Source organism: Hyla sarda, chromosome 1 (genome assembly GCF_029499605.1).
Source record: "Hyla sarda isolate aHylSar1 chromosome 1, aHylSar1.hap1, whole genome shotgun sequence".
Classification (NCBI taxonomy): Eukaryota; Metazoa; Chordata; class Amphibia; order Anura; family Hylidae; genus Hyla; species Hyla sarda.
In genome coordinates this window covers 270166382-270187472 of record NC_079189.1, presented here as the reverse complement: position 1 = coordinate 270187472, position 21091 = coordinate 270166382, and the positions used below count along the sequence as shown (strand labels likewise).

General features: G+C 44.3%; 2 protein-coding genes across 3 annotated transcripts in view; both read right to left on the bottom strand.

The window, feature by feature from the left end:
* Positions 1-19288, bottom strand: part of LOC130368515 (zinc finger MYM-type protein 1-like) — a 352083-nt gene extending 332795 nt beyond the window's left edge. For both annotated transcript variants that reach the window (XM_056572291.1, XM_056572298.1), the window contains exon 1: positions 18922-19288. The gene's annotated coding sequence lies outside the window, so the exon portion shown is untranslated. The remainder of the gene's footprint in view (positions 1-18921) is intronic.
* UBXN6 (UBX domain protein 6) overlaps positions 1-21091 on the bottom strand; it is a 237788-nt gene that overhangs the window by 16358 nt on the left and 200339 nt on the right. The window lies entirely within an intron of this gene.

Sequence of the window (21091 nt, the reverse complement as noted above, 5' to 3'; positions counted from 1 at the left end):
TATCCATTCTGCAGGTATTTCTATTTAAGTTATTATTATTTATTGCTATATATATCTGTACATATTCTATATTTTCACCTGTGACCCACTATCCTCCAATTTTTCTATATCTCTAATTCTTATTTCTTTGCTATCTCTTTCTTCTATATTTTTTTCTGTATTTCACTACCCTTGAGGACTGGACTTATAATTTCTTTATTATATATTTTCTATAGATTTCTTGGTCTTGGGATAATTAGATCACACCAGTTAACCTCAGGCTAGATATTGATTGAGCTGTACTGCCCTTGACATTATTCTATCATTTCTATTCTTGTTGTTTAAGCTACTCTATTTCTGTTCTTTGTTGTCTTTTTATCCCCCACTTTGTTTTCCTATATGTGCTTCTATTTCCGGTTTCTTGCTGTGCTGAAAACTACAAATCCCAGCATGCCACATGCCTTCCTGGTTTGGGGCGGCTCCCTTTTTTTTTTGTTTATTTGTTCCGCCTTTTACCCATCCTACTATTTTCCCGGGTCGGCCCCCTTATACACAGCACACTAATATAATCAGCCCTGGCTGATTATCATACACTGACTTACACACACAAAAGGGACTATAACTCCCAGCATATGTCATTCATGAGTCTTCAGTCTGTGGTATAAAACCAGCATGCTGCCTCTGTAGTCTCCTGGGGGTTGTAGTTCACCACACCTCTGTAGGGCATACACCAGTGTTTCCCAACCAGGGTGCCACCAGGTGTAGCAAAACAACTACTACCAGCATGCCCTGACAGCCTTTGGGCATCCTAGGAGTTGTAGTTTTGCAAGAGCTGGAGGCACACTGGTTGGAAACACTGGTGTAACATGATGTGTATGCTGAATAGGCTACAACAGTGTTTCCCAACCATTGTACCTCCAAAGTCTGTCAGGGCATGCTGGGAGTTGTAGTTTTGCAACAGATGGAGGCACACTGGTTTGTAAACACTAGCATACACACACACACACACACACAACAGGGACTACAACTCCCAGCATGTGTCATTCAGGAGTCCCCCCCCCTCCCCCTTCACATACAGAGATCATTCCCAGTATGAGATTTATTCACCTGCAGTCCATACATCCCCAGCCTGTGCACCTTGTCATTCTCCCCTTCAGATAACACTTATATTCTCTGTGTTCTTTCTCCTGTGCAGACCAGCATCCTTAAAATACAGAGCAGGGGGGAGGGGAGGTGAGGAGCTGTGTACTCAGCTGGATGAGATGAGGGGACGTGACTTATTTTTCTCTTGCAGACAGAGAAAAAAAAAAGCTATGACATCTTGTCCACAACAGACTCAGAACTGTGGACAACAGTAAAAGAAAACATTCTGAACTACAGAACTTCCTGCCCAACAAACAGGTAAGAAAAACACACACATGCTGCCAAAACATATAACACATGTATAATGCAAAAAAACAAAACTTACAAAGAAGATGCCATATAGTCAAAAAATTAACCACCGGAGTACCCCTTTAACCCCTTAAGGACTCAGGGTTTTTCCGTTTTTGCACTTTTGTTTTTTCCTCCTTACCTTTTAAAAATCATAACCCTTTCAATTTTCCACCTAAAAATCCATATTATGGCTTATTTTTTGCGTCGCCAATTCTACTTTGCAGCGGTTTAATTAATGATATATTTTTATAGTTCGGACATTTACGCACGCGGCGATACCACATATGTTTATTTTTTTTACACAGTTTTATTTTTTTATGGGAAAAGGGGGGTGATTCAAACTTTTATTAGGGAAGGGGTTAAATGACCTTAATTAACAATTTTTGTAAAATTTTTTTTTGCAGTGTTATAGGTCCCATAGGGACCTATAACACTGCACACACTGATCTCTCATCCTGATCACAGGCGTGTATTAACACGCCTGTGATCAGTGTTATCGGCGCTTGACTGCTCCTGCCTGGATCTCAGGCACGGAGCAGTCATTCGCCGATCTGACACCGAGGAGGCAGGTAAGGGTCCTCCCGGTGTCCTGTCAGCTGTTCGGGACGCCGCGATTTCACCGCGGAGGTCCCGAACAGCCCGACTGAGCAGCCGGGTCACTTTCACTTTAGAAGCGGCGGTCAGCTTTGACCGCCGCTTCTAAAGGGTTAATACCGCACATCGCCGCGATCGGCGATGTGTGGTATTAGCCGCGGGTCCCGGCCGTTGATGAGCGCCGGGACCGACGCGATATGACGCTTCATATCGCGGGAGTCGGCGCAGGACGTAAATATACGTCCTGCGTCGTTAAGGGGTTAATAATAATAATAATAACAATTAGAATTGAAACTGAAGAGAAAAGTAGAAGCTTCCTTAAAAATTAAATGAAGCTAAATCATACTATAATGAGCTTATTGATTACCAATAAATTTTGATTATTGATTAAAAAAAATTCACACAGGACCACAGGATCTTAGGTCACATTAACCCCTTCAGGACGGAGCCCATTTTGGCCTTAAGGACCGGAGCGTTTTTTGCACATCTGACCACTGTCACTTTAAACATTAATAACTCTGGAATGCTTTTAGTTATCATTCTGATTCCGAGATTGTTTTTTCGGGACATATTCTACTTTAACATAGTGGTAAATTTTTGTCGATACTTGCATCCTTTCTCGGTGAAAAATCCGTAAATTTGATGAAAAATGTGAAAATTTTGCATTTTTCTAACTTTGAAGCTCTCTGCTTGTAAGGAAAATGGATATTACGAATACATTTTTTTTTGGTTCACATATACAATATGTCTACTTTATGTTTGCATCATAAAATTGACGTGTTTTTACTTTTGGAAGACACCAGAGGGCTTCAACGGTCAGCAGCAATTTTCCGATTTTTCACAAAATTTTCAAACTCAGTATTTTTCAGGGACCAGTTCAGGTTTGAAGTGGATTTGAAGGGTCTTCATATTAGAAATACCCCATAAATGACCCCATTATAAAAACTAAACCCCCCAAAGTATTCAAAATTACATTCAGTCAGCGTTTTAACCCTTTAGGTGTTTCACACGAATAGCAGCAAAGTGAAGGAGAAAATTCACAATCTTCATTTTTTACACTTACATGTTCTTGTAGACCCAATTTTTGAATTTTTACAAGGGGTAAAAGGACAAAATATTTACTTGTATTTGTAGCCCAATTTCTCTCGAGTAAGCACATACCTCATATGTCTATGTAAAGTGTTCGGCGGGCGCAGTAGAGGGCTCAGAAGGGAAGGAGCGACAAGGGGATTTTGGAGAGTACTTTTTTCTGAAATGGTTTTTGGGGGGCATGTTACCTTTAGGAAGCCCTTATGGTGCCAGAACAGCAAAAAAAAAACACATGGCATACCATTTTGGAAACTAGACCCCTCGGGGAATGTAACATGGGATAAAGTGAACCTTAATACCCCACAGGTGTTTCACGACTTTTGCAAATGTAAAAAAAAAAAAAAAAATTTACCTAAAATGCTTGTTTTCCCAAAAAAATTTAATTTTTAAAAAGGGTAATAGCAGAAAATACCCCTAAAAATTTGAAGCCCAATTTCTCCCGATTCAGAAAACACCCCATATGGGGGTGAAAAGTGCTCTGCTGGCGCACTACAGGTCTCGGAAGAGAAGGAGTCACATTTGGCTTTTTGGAAGCAAATTTTGCTCTGGGGGCATGCCGCATTTAGGAAGCCCCTATGGTGCCAGGACAGCAAAAAAAAACGAAACTAGACCCCTCGGGGAACGTAACAAGGGGTTAAGTGAACCTTTATACCCCACAGGTGTTTCACGACTTTTGCATATGTAAAAAAAAAAAATTTTTTTTACCTAAAATGCTTGTTTTCCCCCCGGGTAAAAGCGAGTACGGCGATACCCCATATGTGACCCTAAACTGTTGCCTTGAAATACGACAGGGCTCCAAAGTGAGAGCGCCATGCGCAATTGAGGCCTAAATTAGGGACTTGCATAGGGGTGGACATAGGGGTATTCTACGCCAGTGATTCCCAAACAGGGTGCCTCCAGCTGTTGCAAAACTCCCAGCATGCCTGGACAGTCAACGGCTGTCCGACAATACTGGGAGTTGTTTTGCAACAGCTGGAGGCTCCGTTCTGGAAACAGTGGCGTACCAGACGTTTTTCATTTTTATTGGGGAGGGGAGGGGGGCTGTATAGGGGTATGTGTATACATAGTGTTTTTTACTTTTTATTTTTTGTGTTAGTGTAGTGTAGTGTTTTTAGGGTACAGTCGCACGGGCGGGGGTTCACAGTAGTTTCTCGCTGGCAATTTGAGCTGCAGCAGAAAGTTTGCGGCAGCTCAAATTTGCAGCCAGATACTTACTGTAATCCTCCGCCCATGTGAATGTACCCTGTACATTCGGGGGGACATCCAGCTGTTGCATAACTACAACTCCCAGCATGCCCGTTGGCTGTCGGTGACTGCTGAGAGTTGCAGTTTTGCAACAACTGTAGGCACACTGGTTATGTATCACTGAGTTTGTGACCTAACTCAGTGTTTCACAACCAGTGTGCCTCCAGCTGTTGCAAAACTACAACTCCCAGCATGTACGGTGCATGGTGTACGGTGACTGCTGAGAGTTGTAGTTTGCAACAGCTGGAGGCACACCGGTCGTGAAACACTGAGTTAGGTAAAAAAAAACTGAGTTTCACAACCAGTGTGCCTTCAGTTGTTGCAAAACTACAACTCTCAGCAGTCACCGACAGCCAACGGGCATGCTGGGAGTTGTAGTTATGCAACCAGCAGATGCACCACTACAACTCCCAGCATGCACTTTAGCTGTTTGTGCAAGCTGGGAGTTGTAGTTATACAACAGCTGAAGGTACACTTTTCCATAGAAAGAATGTGCCTCCAGCTGTTGCAAAACCATAAGTCCCAGCATGCCCATAAGGGAATGCTGGGAGTTGTGGTGGTCTGCCTCCTGCTGTTGCATAACTACAGCTCCCAGCATGCCCTTTTTGCATGCTGGGAGCTGTTGCTAAGTAACAGCAGGAGGCTGTCACTCACCTCCAACGATCCAGACGCTGCAGGTCAGTCCCGCCGCCGCCGCTGCTCCTGGGGCCCCGATCCCAACATTAACGCCGGGGATCGGGGTCCCCAGCACCCGGGGTGCACGTCCCGCACCCGCTCACGTCCTCCAGAAGAGGGGCGGAGCGGGTGCGGGAGTGACACCCGCAGCAGGCGCACTGATTGGTCGGCCGGTAATCCGGCCGACGAATCAGGACGATCGTGAGGTGGCACCCACTAGCGATGGGGGCCGGAATTCCCACGGGCGTATGGATACGCCCTCGGTCCTTAAGGACTCGGGATGCAGGGCGTATCCATACGCCCTATGTCCTGAAGAGGTTAAAGTATCTAATAATTGTTGCTATCATTAGCACACATATTCACTAATGGTCTACAACTAATTTCCACATTAATACACTGAAAGTGAAGTTGCATAACTATATTTGCACATTGGGTATGTGTCGTAAAAATACACACAATTTGTGGTTCATTTATTTTAAATTAAAGGTCTGTTCTCCAGTATATGATAATGGGGAGCACTTTACCTTTTCTTCATTTTGGTTGACTCAACTTCCTGTTGACTCACGGAAATGAAGGGGGGGGGGGGGTGGAATATGTCATGCATTCTATTAGGATCAGAATGAAGCGGAGAGACATGAGTCTCCATTTTGATCCTGGCAGCCATGTTTAAGCAGATGCATTGAAAACTTAACCCTAAATACCAAATGATAAATGTTATTTAACCCCTTAAGGACGCAGGACGTAAATGTACATCCTGGTGAGGTGGTACTTAACGCACCAGGACGTACATTTACGTCCTGTGCATAACCGCGGGCATCGGAGCGATGCCCGTGTCATGCGCGGCTGATCCCGGCTGCTGATCGCAGCCAGGGACCCGTCGGCAATGGCCGACGCCCGCGATCTCGCGGGCGTCCGCCATTAACCCCTCAGGTGCCGGGATCAATACTGATCCCGGCATCTGCGGCAGTGCGTGATTTGAATGAATGATCGGATCGCCCGCAGCGCTGCTGCGGGGATCCAATCATTCAGAACGCCGCACGGAGGTCCCCTCACCTTCCTCCGTCCGGCTCCCGGCGTCTCCTGCTCTGGTCTGAGATCGAGCAGACCAGAGCAGAAGATCGCCGATAATACTGATCTGTTCTATGTCCTATACATAGAACAGATCAGTATTAGCAATCATGGTATTGCTATGAATAGTCCCCTATGGGGACTATTAAAGTGTAAAAAAAAATGTAAAAAAATGTAAGAGTAAAAGTAAAAAAAAAGTGAAAAATCCCCTCCCCCAATAAAAAAGTAAAACGTCCGTTATTTCCTATTTTACCCCCAAAATGCGTAATTTTTTTTTTTATAGACATATTTGGTATCGACGCGTGCGTAAATGTCCGAACTATTAAAATAAAATGTTAATGATCCCGTACGGTGAACGGCGTGAACGAAAAAAAAAAAAGTCCAAAATTGCTACCTTTTTTTAATACATTTTATTTTAAAAAAAGAAAAAATTTATTAAAAGTTTTTTATATGCAAATGTGGTATTAAAAAAAAGTACAGATCATGGCGCAAAAAATGAGCCCCCATACCGCCGCTTATACGGAAAAATAAAAAAGTTAGGTCATCAAAATAAAGGGATTATAAACGTACTAATTTGGTTCAAAAGTTTGTGATTTTATTTAAGCACAACAATAATAGAAAAGTATGTAATAATGGGTATCATTTTAATCGTATTGACCCTCAGAATAAAGAACACACGTCATTTTTACCATAAATTGTACGGCGTGAAAACGAAACCTTCCAAAATGAGCAAAATTGCGTTTTTCGTTTTAATTTCCCCACAAAAATAGTGTTTTTTGGTTGCACCATACACTTTATGATATAATGAGTTATGTCATTACAAAGGACAACTGGTCACGCAAAAAACAAGCCCTCATACTAGTCTGTGGATGAAAATATAAAAGAGTTATGATTTTTAGAAGGCGAGGAGGAAAAAATGAAAACGTAAAAATTTAATTGTTTGAGTCCTTAAGGCCAAAATGGGCTGAGTCCTTAAGGGGTTAATTGAATATGGTGGGCTGTATCTGTGCAAAAGACAGCAGAGCTTCTTATGGGATAGTACGTCTCATACAGTAAAACACACTGAGTGCTGAATGCAGTAATGAGGCGGTTATGCTCACCTTTTGGGGTTGTGTGTTAGACACAACCACCTCTTATAGCGTGTAGGCACGGTGCAGCCACCCAGGTATCAATGATGCGGAAACCCACGCCGATCAAAGGATACAATGTTAGAAAAAACTTTTAAAAAAGGATCCGTGTTTTAACGGCGCAAGATTTCACAGTACACATGAGCTATCTCAGTATAAAAGAAAGTGTTGAAGTGATCACATGTATGCCATGGCTAAGGGCCTCATGGCCTGAAACGCATCGGCGTTTTGAGGACTCCAAGCTATCCTGTACTGCACTTTTGTCCTTGTGTTTAAATTTTTGCCTGCCATGGAATTTTAACTTTGGATATAAATAAAATAATTATTTTACTCAGTGCTGGCTCCACCCTTCTTCTGTACCTGCTTTGCTCCAGAGGCTGGCCGTGCACGAGTGGGATCAGGTGAGTTAAAACAGACTCTTTCTAAATCTTGTGATTTCACAGTACACGTTGAATGTGAGACTGTTCACTTATTAAACCAACAAACGTGTTTCGAGACTAGCACTGTCTCTCAATGTTAAAAATGGCATATTGATTGTTGATATGCCATTTTAACATTGAGAAAGAGACAGTGCTAGTCTCGAAACACGTTTGTTGGCTTAATAAATGAACAGTCTCACAATTCAACGTGTACTGTGAAATCTTTGAACACGGATTGCGCCGTTGAAACCCGAATCCTTTTTTGACGTTTCTTCTACCATTTATTGAATATAAATTGGTGCATTACACAAACATATATTTTATATTCACACTCTCTATATAATCAGTTGTACACTGTATCACCCATAATACGTGATTCTAACATTTAATAGAGTTTTAGAGTTGCACATAGTTTATTCTATTGTTCCTCACAAATATTCCACTTTGTAAGGCCTAACATGGCATGTTCTTAAGTTAACGTAACAGCAGCCCTTTTAATTGACCTGCGATATTGCACACGCTAACCTTTATTCTCATAAACATTTCTTCACATCAACAAAATGTTCTCAAACATCATATCAGCTTTGTTTGGGGTATCTCTGTTAAGGACCAAGGGCACACAGGTACGCCTTTGCTCCCTGGTACTTAAGAACCAAGGGCGTACCTGTACGGACCAGGGTGACTGCTGATATCGATCAGCAGTCACTCCGCGCAAATGCCCAGGTGGGTCATCAGACCCCCCCCATGTCGGCCATCGGCGCAAATCGCAAGTGAATTCACACTTGCGATTTGCGCGATTCCGGGTCATTACGAGTCTATGATGACCCGGTGACCTGGAATATAAGGGGGATCGCGGTTGTCCAAGACACCCACGATCCCCCTGAAGGGATAGGAGTGAGGTGGCAGGGGTGCCACCCCTCCTATCCCTGCTATTGGTGGTCAAGACGCAACCACCAATAGCATATCGGGGGCGGGGGGGGGGTTTACTTTCATTTTCCCCGTTCTGCCAAACCACAAAAGGCGCCGAAGATCCACTTACCCATCGGCGACGGCTGCGGGCGGCAAGTCGTGCGGCAGAAGAGGACGGCTTCCTGGTTCCGATGGAAGCCGGTAAGTTGCTTAGCAACATCTAGGGGACTACAGTTTGAGACCACTATAAACTGGTCTCTACACTGTTGTCCTTCAGATGTTGCATAAACAGCTGTCATGCTGGGATTTGTAGTTTTGCAACAGCTGGAGGGTCACAGTTTGGAGATCACTGTGCTGTGAACTGTGGCCCTCTAGATCTTGCAAAACTACAACTTCCAGCATGCCCACATAGCAGTTTGCTGTCTGGGAATGCTGGCATTTGTAGTTTTGCAACATCTGGAGGTCCACAGTTTGGAAATCACTGTGCAGTGGTCTCTAAACTGTAGACCACCAGATGTTGCAAAACTGCAAATCCCAGCATGCCCAAACAGCTGTCTCAGCATGCTGGGAGTTGCAGTTGTACCTCTAACTGTTGCATAACTACATCTCCCAGCATGCACTTCGACGATCAGTACATGCTGGGAGTTGTAGTTTTGCAACAGTTGGAGGCACACTGGGTGGAAAATACGGAGTTAGATAACAGAACCTAACTGAATGTTTTCCAACCAGTGTGCCTCCAGCTGTTGCAAAAGTACAACTCCCAGCATGCACGGTCTGTTGGGAGTTGTAGTTTTGAAACAGCTGGAGGTTTGCCCCCCATGTGAATGTACAGGGTACATTCACACGGACGGGTTTGCAGTGAGTTTCCTGCTTCAAGTATGAGCTGCGGCAAATTTTTTGCCGCAGTGCAAACTCCTAGCGGTAAGCTCACTGTAACCCGCCAGTTAACCTATGTACCCTAAAAACACTACACTACACTACCACATAATAAAGGGTAAAACACTACATATACACCCCCTTACACTGTCCCCCCCCAATATAAATGAAAAACGTATTGTTCAGCAGTGTTTCCAAAACGGAGCCTCCAGCTGTTGCAAAACAACAACTCCCAGCATTTCAGGACAGCCACTGACTGTCCAGGCATGCTGGGAGGTTAGCAACAGCTGGAGGCACCCTGTTTGGGAATCACTGGCATAGAATACCCCTATGTCCACCCCTATGCAATCCCTAATTTAGTCTTCAAATGCACATGGCGCTCTCTCTGTTTGGAGACCTGTCGTATTTCAAGGAAACAGTTAAGTGCCACATATGGGCACATAAATACCCTATGTGTGGTTGTAAAGTGCTCTGAGGGCGAACTACAATGCTCAGAAAAGAAGGAGCGCCATTGGGATTTTGAAGAGAAAATTTGTCCGGAATTGAAGGCCATGTGTGTTTACAAAGCCCCCATAGTGCCAGAACAAAGGACCCCTCCCACATGTGACCCCGTTTTGGAAACTACACCCCTCACGTAATGTAATAAGGGGTACAGTGAGCATTTACGCCCCACAGGTGTCTGACAGTTTTCTGGAACAGTGGTCCGTGAAAATGAAAAATTTAATTTTGCATTTGTTCAGCCCACTGTTCCAAAGATCCGTCAAACGCCAGTGGGGTGTAAATACTCACTGCATCCCTTATTAAATTCTGTGAGGGCGTAGTTTCCAAAATGGGGTCACATGTGGGGGAGGTCCACTATTCTGGCACCACAGGGGGCTTTGTAAACGCACATGGCCCCTGACTTCCATTCCAAACAAATTTCCTTTTCAAAAGCTCAATGGCGCTCCTTCTCTTCTGAGCATTGTAGTGCGCCAGCAGAGCACTTGACGTCCACACATGGGGTATTTCCATACTCAGAAGAAATGGGGTTACAAATTATGGGGGTAATTTTCTCCTATTACCCCTTGTAAAAGTGTAACATTTGGGGAAAAAACAGCATTTTAGTGAAAACTTTTTTTTTTCATTTACACATCCAACTTTAACAAAATCTCGGGAAATACCTGTGAAGTGTTAAGGCTCACTGTACCCCTTGTTATGTTCCTTGAGGCGTGTAGTTTCCAAAATAGTATGCCATGTGTTTTTTTTTTGCTGTTCTTACATCATAGGGGCTTCCTAAATGCGACATGCCCCCCAAAAACCATTTCAGCACAATTTGCTTTCAAAAAGCCAAATGTGACTCCTTCTCTTCTGAGCATTGTAGTTTGCCCGCAAAGCATTTTACGTCCTAACATGGGGTGTTTCCATACTCAGAAGAGATGGGGTTACATATTTTGGGGGGCATTTTCTCCCATTACCCTTTATAAAAATGGTAAATTTGGGAAAAAAATGCACTTTTTCTGCAAATTATATTTTTTTCACTTACACATCCGACTAACGAAAAGTCATCAAACACTTGTGGGGTGTTAAGGCTCACTGGACCCCTTGTTATGTGTCTTGAGGGGTGTAGTTTCCAAAATGTTATGCCATGTGGGGGGGTTTCTGCTGTTCTGGCACCATAGGGGCTTCCTAAATGTGACATGCTCCCCAAAAACCATTTCAGAAAAACTCGCCCGCCCACCGAACACTTGATATACACATATGAGGTATGTGCGGTCGCACGCGCACGAGAGCCCAAGATGGTGCCGGCGACCGCGATGTGCGGCGGCAAGGAGCGCAGCTGTTCTGAACCAGGTAATCTTATCACAATCTCTGATTGGTCCTTTCTAGTATAAATTACTTACCCAGCTAAGACCCAGATACTCCCTGACGAAGCGGGTAGCGAAACGGTGTAGGGGTTGTGGGTGATCCTTTTTGTGAGTATAACGCGATGATTGTGGATGTCTTGTGGGAGCCTGGCTAAACTTTTCTCTCTCCTTCCCCTCAGTGGGAATTGTCTATACTCTGTTGCAACAATATCTATGCCTGAGTATAATCGTCTCTCGTTTTCAGGCTCCATGTGAGGACATTGTTACCTCATGTTTCCCCAGGCTCCCATAGTACACCTTTTGATCATCTGTCCACGTTGTCTCTCTTCGCCTAGTTTATATTATGTTTGTATTTGCCTTTTCTATGTACGCATATTGTGGCAGTGACTCTACTCCCTTATATGTTTAACTGATAGTGGCAATTTTCTAGGAGCATATCCATCCTCACATATTTTTGTGGCTATTGCTGATCCTCACTATTTATGTATTTTATTTATTATATATGTTCAATAAAATTTGTTACTTTATCTACTTCTTTGTTTGGCGCAATTTTTGATAGGAGACAATACTAAAGAGTTTAGCACCAAACGCAACTTACTTTTCTGATTGAAAAGCTACTTTGGTCACATGTCTTTGGTTACATCCAGATAAGAGGTATGTCCTTACTCCAAAGAAATGTATCTACAAATTTAGTTTCCAAAATAGTATGCCATGTGTTTTTTTTTTTTTTTGCTGTTATGGCACCATAGGGGCTTCCTAAATGTGACATGCCCCCCCCCCCCCCCATTTCAGCAACATTTGCTAATGTGACTCCTTCTCTTCTGATCATTGTAGTGCGCCCACAGTGCACTTGACGTCCACACATGGGGTACTTCCATACTCAGAAGAGATGGGGTTACAAATTTTGGGGGGCATTTTCTCCTATTACCCCTTGTAAAAATGTAAAGTTTTGGGAGGGAAAAACAGCATTTTAGTAAAAAAAATAAAAAAATATGTATTTACACATCCAAAGTCGTCAAACACCTGTGGGGTGTTAAGGCTCACTGTACCCCTTGTTATGTTCCTTGAGGGGTGTAGTTTTCAAAATAGTATGCCATGTGTTTTTTTTTTTTTTTTTTGCAAAATTTGCAAATGTGACTCCTTCTCTTTTGAGCATTGTAGTGCACCTGCAGTATTTGCATACTCAGAAGAGAAGTGGTTTCACATTTTGGGGGCATTTTCTCCTATTACCCCTTGTAAAAATGTAAAATTTTTGGGGGAAACCAGCATTTTAGTGAAAAAATAGTATCCCATGTGGGGTTTGACAACTTTTCATAAATTTGAATGTGTAAATGATTATATTTTATATAGGAGAAAATGCCCCCCAAAATTTGAAACCACTTCTGGCACCATAGGGGCTTCCTAAATGGGGCATGCCCCTCAAAAACTATTTCAGAAAAATTTGCTTTCCAAAAGCCAAATGTGACTCCTTCTCTTCTGGGATATTTGTAGTGCATCCGCAGTGCGCTTGATGTCCACACATGGGGTATTTCCATACTCAAAATAGATAGGGTTATACATTTTGGGGGGCATTTTCTCCTATTACCTCTTGTAAAAATTTTAAATTTGGGGGAAAACCAGCATTATTGTGAAAAAAAATGTATTTACACATCCAACTTTAACGAAAAGTCGTCAAACACCTCGGGTGTTAAGGTTCACTTTACCACTTGTTACGTTCCTTGAGAGGTGTAGTTTCCAAAATATGCCATGTGTTTTTTTTTTTTTTTTTTTTTTTGCTGTCCTGGCAACAAAGGGACTTCCTAAATTAGACATGCGCCCCAAAAACCATTTCAGAAAAACTCACTCTCCAAAATCCCACTGTCGTTCCTTCCCTTATGTCCCACTTGACATAAACATATGAGGCATTTCCTTACTTGAGAGAAATTGGGTTACAAATTTTAGGAAGATTTCTCTCCTTTTACCCCTTGTAAAAATTCAAAAACTGGGTCTACAAGAACATGCGAGTGTAAAAAATGAAGATTTAGAATTTTCTCCTTCACTTTGCTGCTATTCCTGTGAAACACCTAAAGGGTTAACACACTTACTGAATGTCATTTTGAATACTTTGAGGGATGCAGTTTTTATAATGGGTCATTTGTGGGGTATTTCTAATATGAAGGCCCTTCAAATCCACTTCAAAACTGAACTGGTCCCTGAAAAATTCAGATTTTGAAAATTTTGTGGAAAATTGCTGCTGAATCATAAAGTAGACACATTGTATATGAGAATCAATATACCATTTATTTGTAATGTTTATTTTCCTTATAAGCAGAGAGCTTCAAAGTAAAAAAAAAAATGCAAAATTTTCAATTTATTGATGAAATTTTACCCCTTTTACCCCAGAATGAAAGGTAAAAGCATCCCAGGTTATTAATGCTTAAAGTGACAGTGGTCAGATGTGCAAAAAAAGCTCTGGTCCTTAAAGCGTCAGAACTGTTATATGTTGCTCAGTATCTCATCCTGATCATGAAAATGTACTTTGTATGTGTCTGTGACCTACATTTCTCTCAGAATTAGCTTTATTTCTGAAATACCTAAATTTTGTCCACCAGAAGCAGGGGGCGGGTCCCTCCCCCTCCTCCCCTCCCTCACCCTCCTCAGTCCAGTGCTTCCCAACCAGAGTGCCTCCAGCTGTTGCAAAACTACAGCTCCCAGCATGCCCACACATCATTTGGCTGTGCAGGCATGTTGGGAGTTTTAGTTTTGCAACAGCTGGAGGCATATGATTGTAGTCCCCCTTTAGTACACACACACACACACACACACATTGGCTTCATATATTCTTACACATACACATTAGATAGACACACTGATATACACACATACACATATATCCACACACACACATACATACATGCAGGGACACTTTTTAAACTAATAAATCTATTCACTGTCTGCAATGTGTTTCTGCCTCTCTCCCCCTTCTCTTCACACGAGGCGGTCTGCAGTGTGTCCTGCCCCTCCCCTTCTATTTACACGCAGACAAGTAAACACAGGCAGCTGGGAGCAGAGCAGCTTGCTGTCAATCATGAAGTATGACCAGTGATGTTAGGATGAAGCAGTGTACACAGCAGGACTGAATGCATCCCAGGGGGGGCAGTTGTTTGACTGGCTTTTTCAGTAGGAAATACTGAACATTTTCTAATGAAAGCAATTGCAAAGCCTATTGGTTTTGCATGCCTTAAAACATATCAAATGTTTTTATATCTGACAATGCCTAAAATTGGCCTGGTCCTTAAATGGGCACTGTCATGAAGTAAAAAAATTGATATGTTGTAGTACTTAAGTACTACAACATATCTCTAATATACTTTAATTAAAAAAAGTGATTTTAAACAAGTTTAAAATCACTTTTAAATTCGGCCACTAGGGGTCGCCCTCCTAGTGGCCGAATGCATTCAGCAGTGACGTCACTACTGGATTTCGACTCATTTCAGCCTGGCAATGAGTCGAAATCCAGTCACTGCGGTGCTCGCTCCCGCCTGTCAATCAAACAGGCGAGAGCGAGCGCGCTGAAAGCTGGGGCTGCACTGCCCACTGTCAGGCTGCTCCACTAGCCTCGCGCATGGCCCCGCCCCCATTACCCTGTCCGGAGGCAGCGCGCGCACTCATTGCTGCGCTGATCCTCCGGATGGGCAAGTCTGATCTGAGGTCTTATAAGGGGAGCGGAATGTCTTCTTTTCGGGCAGTTGGAGGGAGGGGGCTGTTGCACGGCGGGGTCTGGGGGTGATGGAGTTTGGAGAGCGGAATGTTTTTTCTGGGTCGGCGGAGGGAGAAGGGTGGGGGGTGTTGCGCGGCGGGGCCTGGGGGAGCGGGATCTGTGGCAGCTGCGGCTGAGACTGTTTTCACCACAGGGTGCCTACAGTTGTTTCCCCACTACAACTCCCAGCATGCCCTGACAGCCAATAGATGTCAGGGCAGGCTGGGAGTTGTAGTGGTGAAACAGCTGGAGGCACCCTGTATAGTTGAACTAAGGGCGGAAGTCAGGCCCCCCAGCAGGCGTCAGTGACGTCATGCCTGCCGGGGAAGTCTGCCTGGTAGTGAGCACACTACCAGGCAGAAAAAAAAGCATTTTTAATATAGTAAAAAAAAATGTAAAGGCAGGGGGGGGGGGGGGGGGGGGGTTAGGGATAGATGGGCAATAGGCAGGGACAGGAAGAAAAAAAAAAAGGGATGGTGGGAGCTACCCTTTAAGGGGTTTTGGTGGGCCATGAAAATTACATTTTTCTCGGTCCACTGTTCCAAAAATCTGTCAGACACCTGTGGGGTGTAAATACTCACTGCACCCCTTGTTACACTCCTTTAGGGGTGTAGTTTCCATAATGGGGGTGGTTTCCACTGTCTGGGCACCATGAGGGCTTTATCAACGCAACATGGCCTTCCATTACAGACAAATTCTCTCTCAAAAAGCCAAATGGCGCTTCTTCCCTTCTGGGCCCTGTAGTGCGCTCACAGAGCACTTTACATCCACATATGGAATATTTCCACGCTTTGGATAAACTAGATAACACATTTTGGGGTGCTTTTTCTCATTTTACCCCTCTTTAATATAAAAACAGTAGGGTTACACCAACGTAAAAAACATAACTGCACTTCTTTTACATTGCTTGAGGGCTGTGGTTTCTAAAATGGAATCACATGTGGGGATTTCCACTATCCAGGGACTATAGAGGCTTTGTAAATATGACATACATTTTCTCTCTTTAAAAGCCAAATAGCACTCCTTCCCTCCTGAGCACAGGAGAGCACTTTACATCCACATATGGGGCATTTCCATACACAGGAGAAATTAGGTTACAATTTTTGAGGTGCTTTTTTTTTCTTTTTTTTTTTTAACCCTTTTGAAAAGGAAAAATTTAGGACTTCAAAAACATTAGTTAGTGTAAAAATTTTGCATTTTCATGGTTCACTGTTCCAAAACTGTGTTGAACGCCTGTGGAGTGTACATGCTCACTGTGCCCCTTATTTCATTTCTTGAGAGGTGTAGTTTCCAAAAATGGTGTCACATGAGGAAGCTTTCACTGTCTGGGCAATAGGACCCCCAAAACAAATTCTCTTTTCAAAAACCAAATGTTCCTCCTTCCCTTCTGAGCTTTGCCATGTGCCCACAGATCACTTAGTGTTCATATATAGGGTATTTCTATACTCAGGAAAAATTGGGTTACGAATTTTGAGGGCCTCTCTCTCCTATTACCTCTTCTGAAAAGTAAAAATTTGGGGCTACAACAAAATGTTAGTGTAAAAAATGTTTGATTTTGACCTTTCTCTTCCACATTGCTGCTATTCCTGTGAAACACCTAAAGGGTTAAAAAAAACTTTCTGTATGTCATTTTAAATACTTTAAGGTGTGCAGTTTTTATAATGGTGTCCTTTACGAGGATTTCCAACAAAATGGCCCCTCAAATCAACTTCAAACTGAACCGGTCCCTGAAAATTTCAGATTTTGAAATTTTCATTAAAATTTGGAAAATCACTGCTAAACTTTGGAGCTCTCGAATGTCTTCAAAAAGTAAAAAAAAAGAAGTCTACTTTATGATGTCAACATGAAGTAGACATACTATATTTGTGAATCAATATGTGATTTATTTGGCATGACCATTTTCCTTACAAGGAGAGAATTTCAAATTAAAAAAAGGCAAATTTCTCAATGAAATTTTGAAATTTCTCACAAAGAAACGATGCAATCATCAACAAAAATTTACCACTATCTTAAAGTAGAATATGTCTTGAAAAAAACTACCGTATATACTCGAGTATAAGCCGAGACCCCTAATTTCAACCCAAAATCCCAGGAAAAGTTATTGACTCGAGTATAAGCCTAGGGTGGGAAATACCTCATCCCCCCCTGTCATCATCCAGACCCGTCATTAACATCCTCATCATCATCCCCTTGTCATCATCCCACACATCCCCCCTTCATCATCCTCTTATCATCCCACACATCCCCCCTTCATCATCCCCTTATCATCCCACACATCCCCCCTTCATCATCCCCTTGTCATCATCTCACACATCCCCCCTTCATCATCCCCTTATCATCCCGCACATCCCCCCTTCATCATCCCCTTATCATCCCACACATCCCCCCTTCATCATCCCCTTATCATCCCGCACATCCCCCCTTCATCATCCCCTTATCATCCCACACACCCCCCTTCATCATCCCCACCCCCCTTCATCATCCCCACACCCCCCCTTCATCATCCTCTTCTCATCATTCGCCCTCAGTGGTCTTCAACCTGCGGACCTCCAGAGGTTTCAAAACTACAACTCCCAGCAAGCCCGGGCAGCCATCGGCTGTCCGGGCTTGCTGGGAGTTGTAGTTTTGAAACCTCCGGAGGTCCGCAGGTTGAAGACCACTGCGGCCTTCAACATCATCCAGCCCCCTCTCACCCCCCTTTAGTTCTGAGTACTCACCTCCGCTCGGCGCTGGTCCGGTCCTGCAGGGCTGTCCGGTGAGGAGGTGGTCCGGTGGGGAGGTGGTCCGGGCTGCTATCTTCACCGGGGGCGCCTCTTCTCCGCGCTTCCGGCCCGGAATAGAGGCGTTGCCTTGACAATGACGCAGAAGTACGTTGGCAATGAACGCACCTCTGCGTCGTTGTCACGGCAACGTGACTATTCTGAGGCTGGGCCCGAAGCGCTTAGAAGAGGCCTCCCCGGTGAAGATAGCAGCCCGGAACCAGTATCCCACCGGACCACCTCCTCACCGGACAGTCCTGCAGGACCGGAGCAGCGCCGAGCGGAGGTGAGTACTCAGAACTAAAGGGGGTGAGAGGGGGCTGGATGATGTTGAAGGCCGCAGTGGTCTTCAACCTGCGGACCTCCGGAGGTTTCAAAACTACAACTCCCAGCAAGCCCGGACAGCCGATGGCTGCCCGGGCTTGCTGGGAGTTGTAGTTTTGAAACCTCTGGAGGTCCGCAGGTTGAAGACCACTGCGGGTGGGGGAGTTCACTCGAGTATAAGCCGAGGGGGGTGTTTTCAGCACGAAAAATCGTGCTGAAAAACTCGGCCTATACTCGAGTATATACGGTATCTCAGAAATATAATCAGAAGAATAAGCATCTCAGAGTTAATAATGCATAAATAGACACAAGTTAGATTTGCAAAATTTGGCGATGTCCTAAGGGCCAAAATGGGTTATGTCCTTAAAAGGGTACTCCCGTGGAAAACTTTTTTTTTTTTAAATCAACTGATGCCAGAAAGTTAAAAAGATTTGTAAATTATTAAAAATATTAATCACACCTCAAGGATTTTTAACATACCAAATGGTACACAATGATAGATGGAAACAAATTGTCTGAAACAGATGTGAAAATGTATTACACTATAATAAAATGGTTAATCATAAAATGAACACATGACAAAAAATAAATATTGAAAATGTTAAAATATTGCACTACTTTACTATATAATTACCATTGGGCCCTAATGGTAAAAAATGATACACTGCTATTTTAAATTTACTTTCAATTGATAATCCGGCAATACCGATTCTCCGGCACTTTGAGATGTATGAATGAATTTTGTAAAGTTCAGCAATGATGTTAAATACTAGATAGATATCAGAATTTTAACTGAGTTAAAATGAACCATCTACAGTAAACTCAGTTGTTTTATCTCACCGGGTCTGCTGGCCGCTGGTCCCGTACTGCGACGGATCCAAATGATTCATCTACCGCACCTGGGTCTCTGCTTCACCTAACAGATACGCTGACTGCCGCTTTGTCTGAGCCTCATAGCACTGGTCTGCACCCGGGAGCACATCAAGCCACGAGTTCCCTCTGCTAGGGTCTCCTGCCAGAGCATCTTGTCCCAAACTGTGAGCTATTTCATTCCGTGCATGCAGAGCCTGTTATTGCATAACATCTTGAGGATTACGGCGCCTGTACTATTCTTTATAACTGCAGGACTTTCACCATCGGTCCGTCGCAAGTACGGACCAGCGGCCAGCAGACCCGGTGAGATAAAACAACTGAGTTTACTGTGGGTGGTTCATTTTAACTCAAAAACAGACTGTCAGGCATTATGATATCTATCTAGCATTTAACATCCTTGCTGAACTTTACCAAAATTCATTCATACATCTCAAAGTGCCGGAGAATCGTTATTGCCGGATTATCAACTGAAAGTAAATTTTAAATAGCAGTGTATCATTTTTTTTACCATTAGGGCCCAATGGTAATTATATAGTAAAGTAGTGCAAGATTTTAACATTTTCAATATTTATTTTTTGTCATGTGTTCATTTTATGATTAACCATTTTATGATTGTGTAATAATTTTCACTGTTACGCCGAGCGCTCCGGGTCCCTGCTCCTCCCCGGAGCGCTCGCGGCGTTCTCCTCTCTGCAGCGCCCCGGTCAGACCCGCTGACCGGGAGCGCTGCACTGACATTCGCGATGTGGATGCGATTCGCATAGCGGGACGCGCCCGCTCGCGAATCGCATCCCAAGCCACTTACCCGTCCCGGTCCCCGGCTGTCATGTTCTGGAGCGCGCGGTTCCGCTCTCTAGGGTGCGCGCGCGCCAGCTCTCTAAGATTTAAAGGGCCAGTGCACCAGTGATTGGTGCCTGGCCCAATCAATCTAATTAGCTTCCACCTGCTCCCTGTGTATATTACCTCACTTCCCCTGCACTTCCTTGCCGGATCTTGTTGCCTTGTGCCAGAGAAAGCGTTTAGTGTTGTCCAAAGCCTGTGTTCCAGATCTCCTGCTATCCTCATTGACTACGAACCTTGCCGCCTGCCCCGACCTTCTGCTACGTCTGACCTCGCCTCTGTCTAGTCCTTCTGTCCCACGCCTTCTCAGCAGTCAGCGAGGTTGAGCCGTTGCCGGTGGATACGACCTGGTTGCTACCGCCGTAGCAAGACCATCCCGCTTTGCGGCAGGCTCTGGTGAAAACCAGTTTCAACCCTAGAACCGGTCCACCGACACGGTCCACGCCAATCCCTCGCTGACACAGAGGATCCACATCCAGCTAGCCGAATCATAACAGTAGATCCGGCCATGGATCCCGCTGAGGTGCCGCTGCCAAGTCTCGCTGACCTATCCACGGTGGTCGCCCAGCAATCGCAGCAAATTGCCCAACAAGGACAGCAGCTGTCGCAGTTGACCGCCACGTTACAGCAACTTCTGCCACTGCTACAGCAGCAACCATCTCCTCCGCCAGCTCCTGCACCTCCTTCGCAGCGAGTGGCCACTCCTAGCCTCCGCTTGTCCCTGCCGGACAAATTTGATGGGGACTCTAGACTCTGCCGTGGCTTCTTGTCTCAATGTTCCCTACATATGGAGATGTTGTTGGACCAATTTTCTACAGAACGGTCTAAGGTGGCGTTCGTAGTGAGTCTTCTGTTTGGAAAGGCCTTATCTTGGGCCACACCGCTCTGGGACCGCAATGATCCTGCCACAGCCACAGTCCAGTCCTTCTTCGCTGAAGTACGTAGTGTCTTCGAGGAACCAGCCCGAGCTTCTTCTGCCGAGACTGCCCTGCTGAACCTGGTCCAGGGTAATTCTTCAGTAGGCGAGCACGCCATCCAATTTAGTACTCTCGCCTCCGAATTATCTTGGAATAACGAGGCTCTCTGTGCGACCTTTAAAAAAGGCCTATCCAGTAACATAAAGGATGTGCTGGCCGCACGAGAGATTCCTGCCAACCTGCAAGAACTTATCCATTTGGCCACCCGCATAGACATGCGTTTTTCTGAAAGACACCAGGAGCTCCGCCAGGAAAAAGACCTTGATCTCTGGGCACCTCTCTCACAGTATCCTTTGCAATCTACCCCTGTGCCTCCCGCC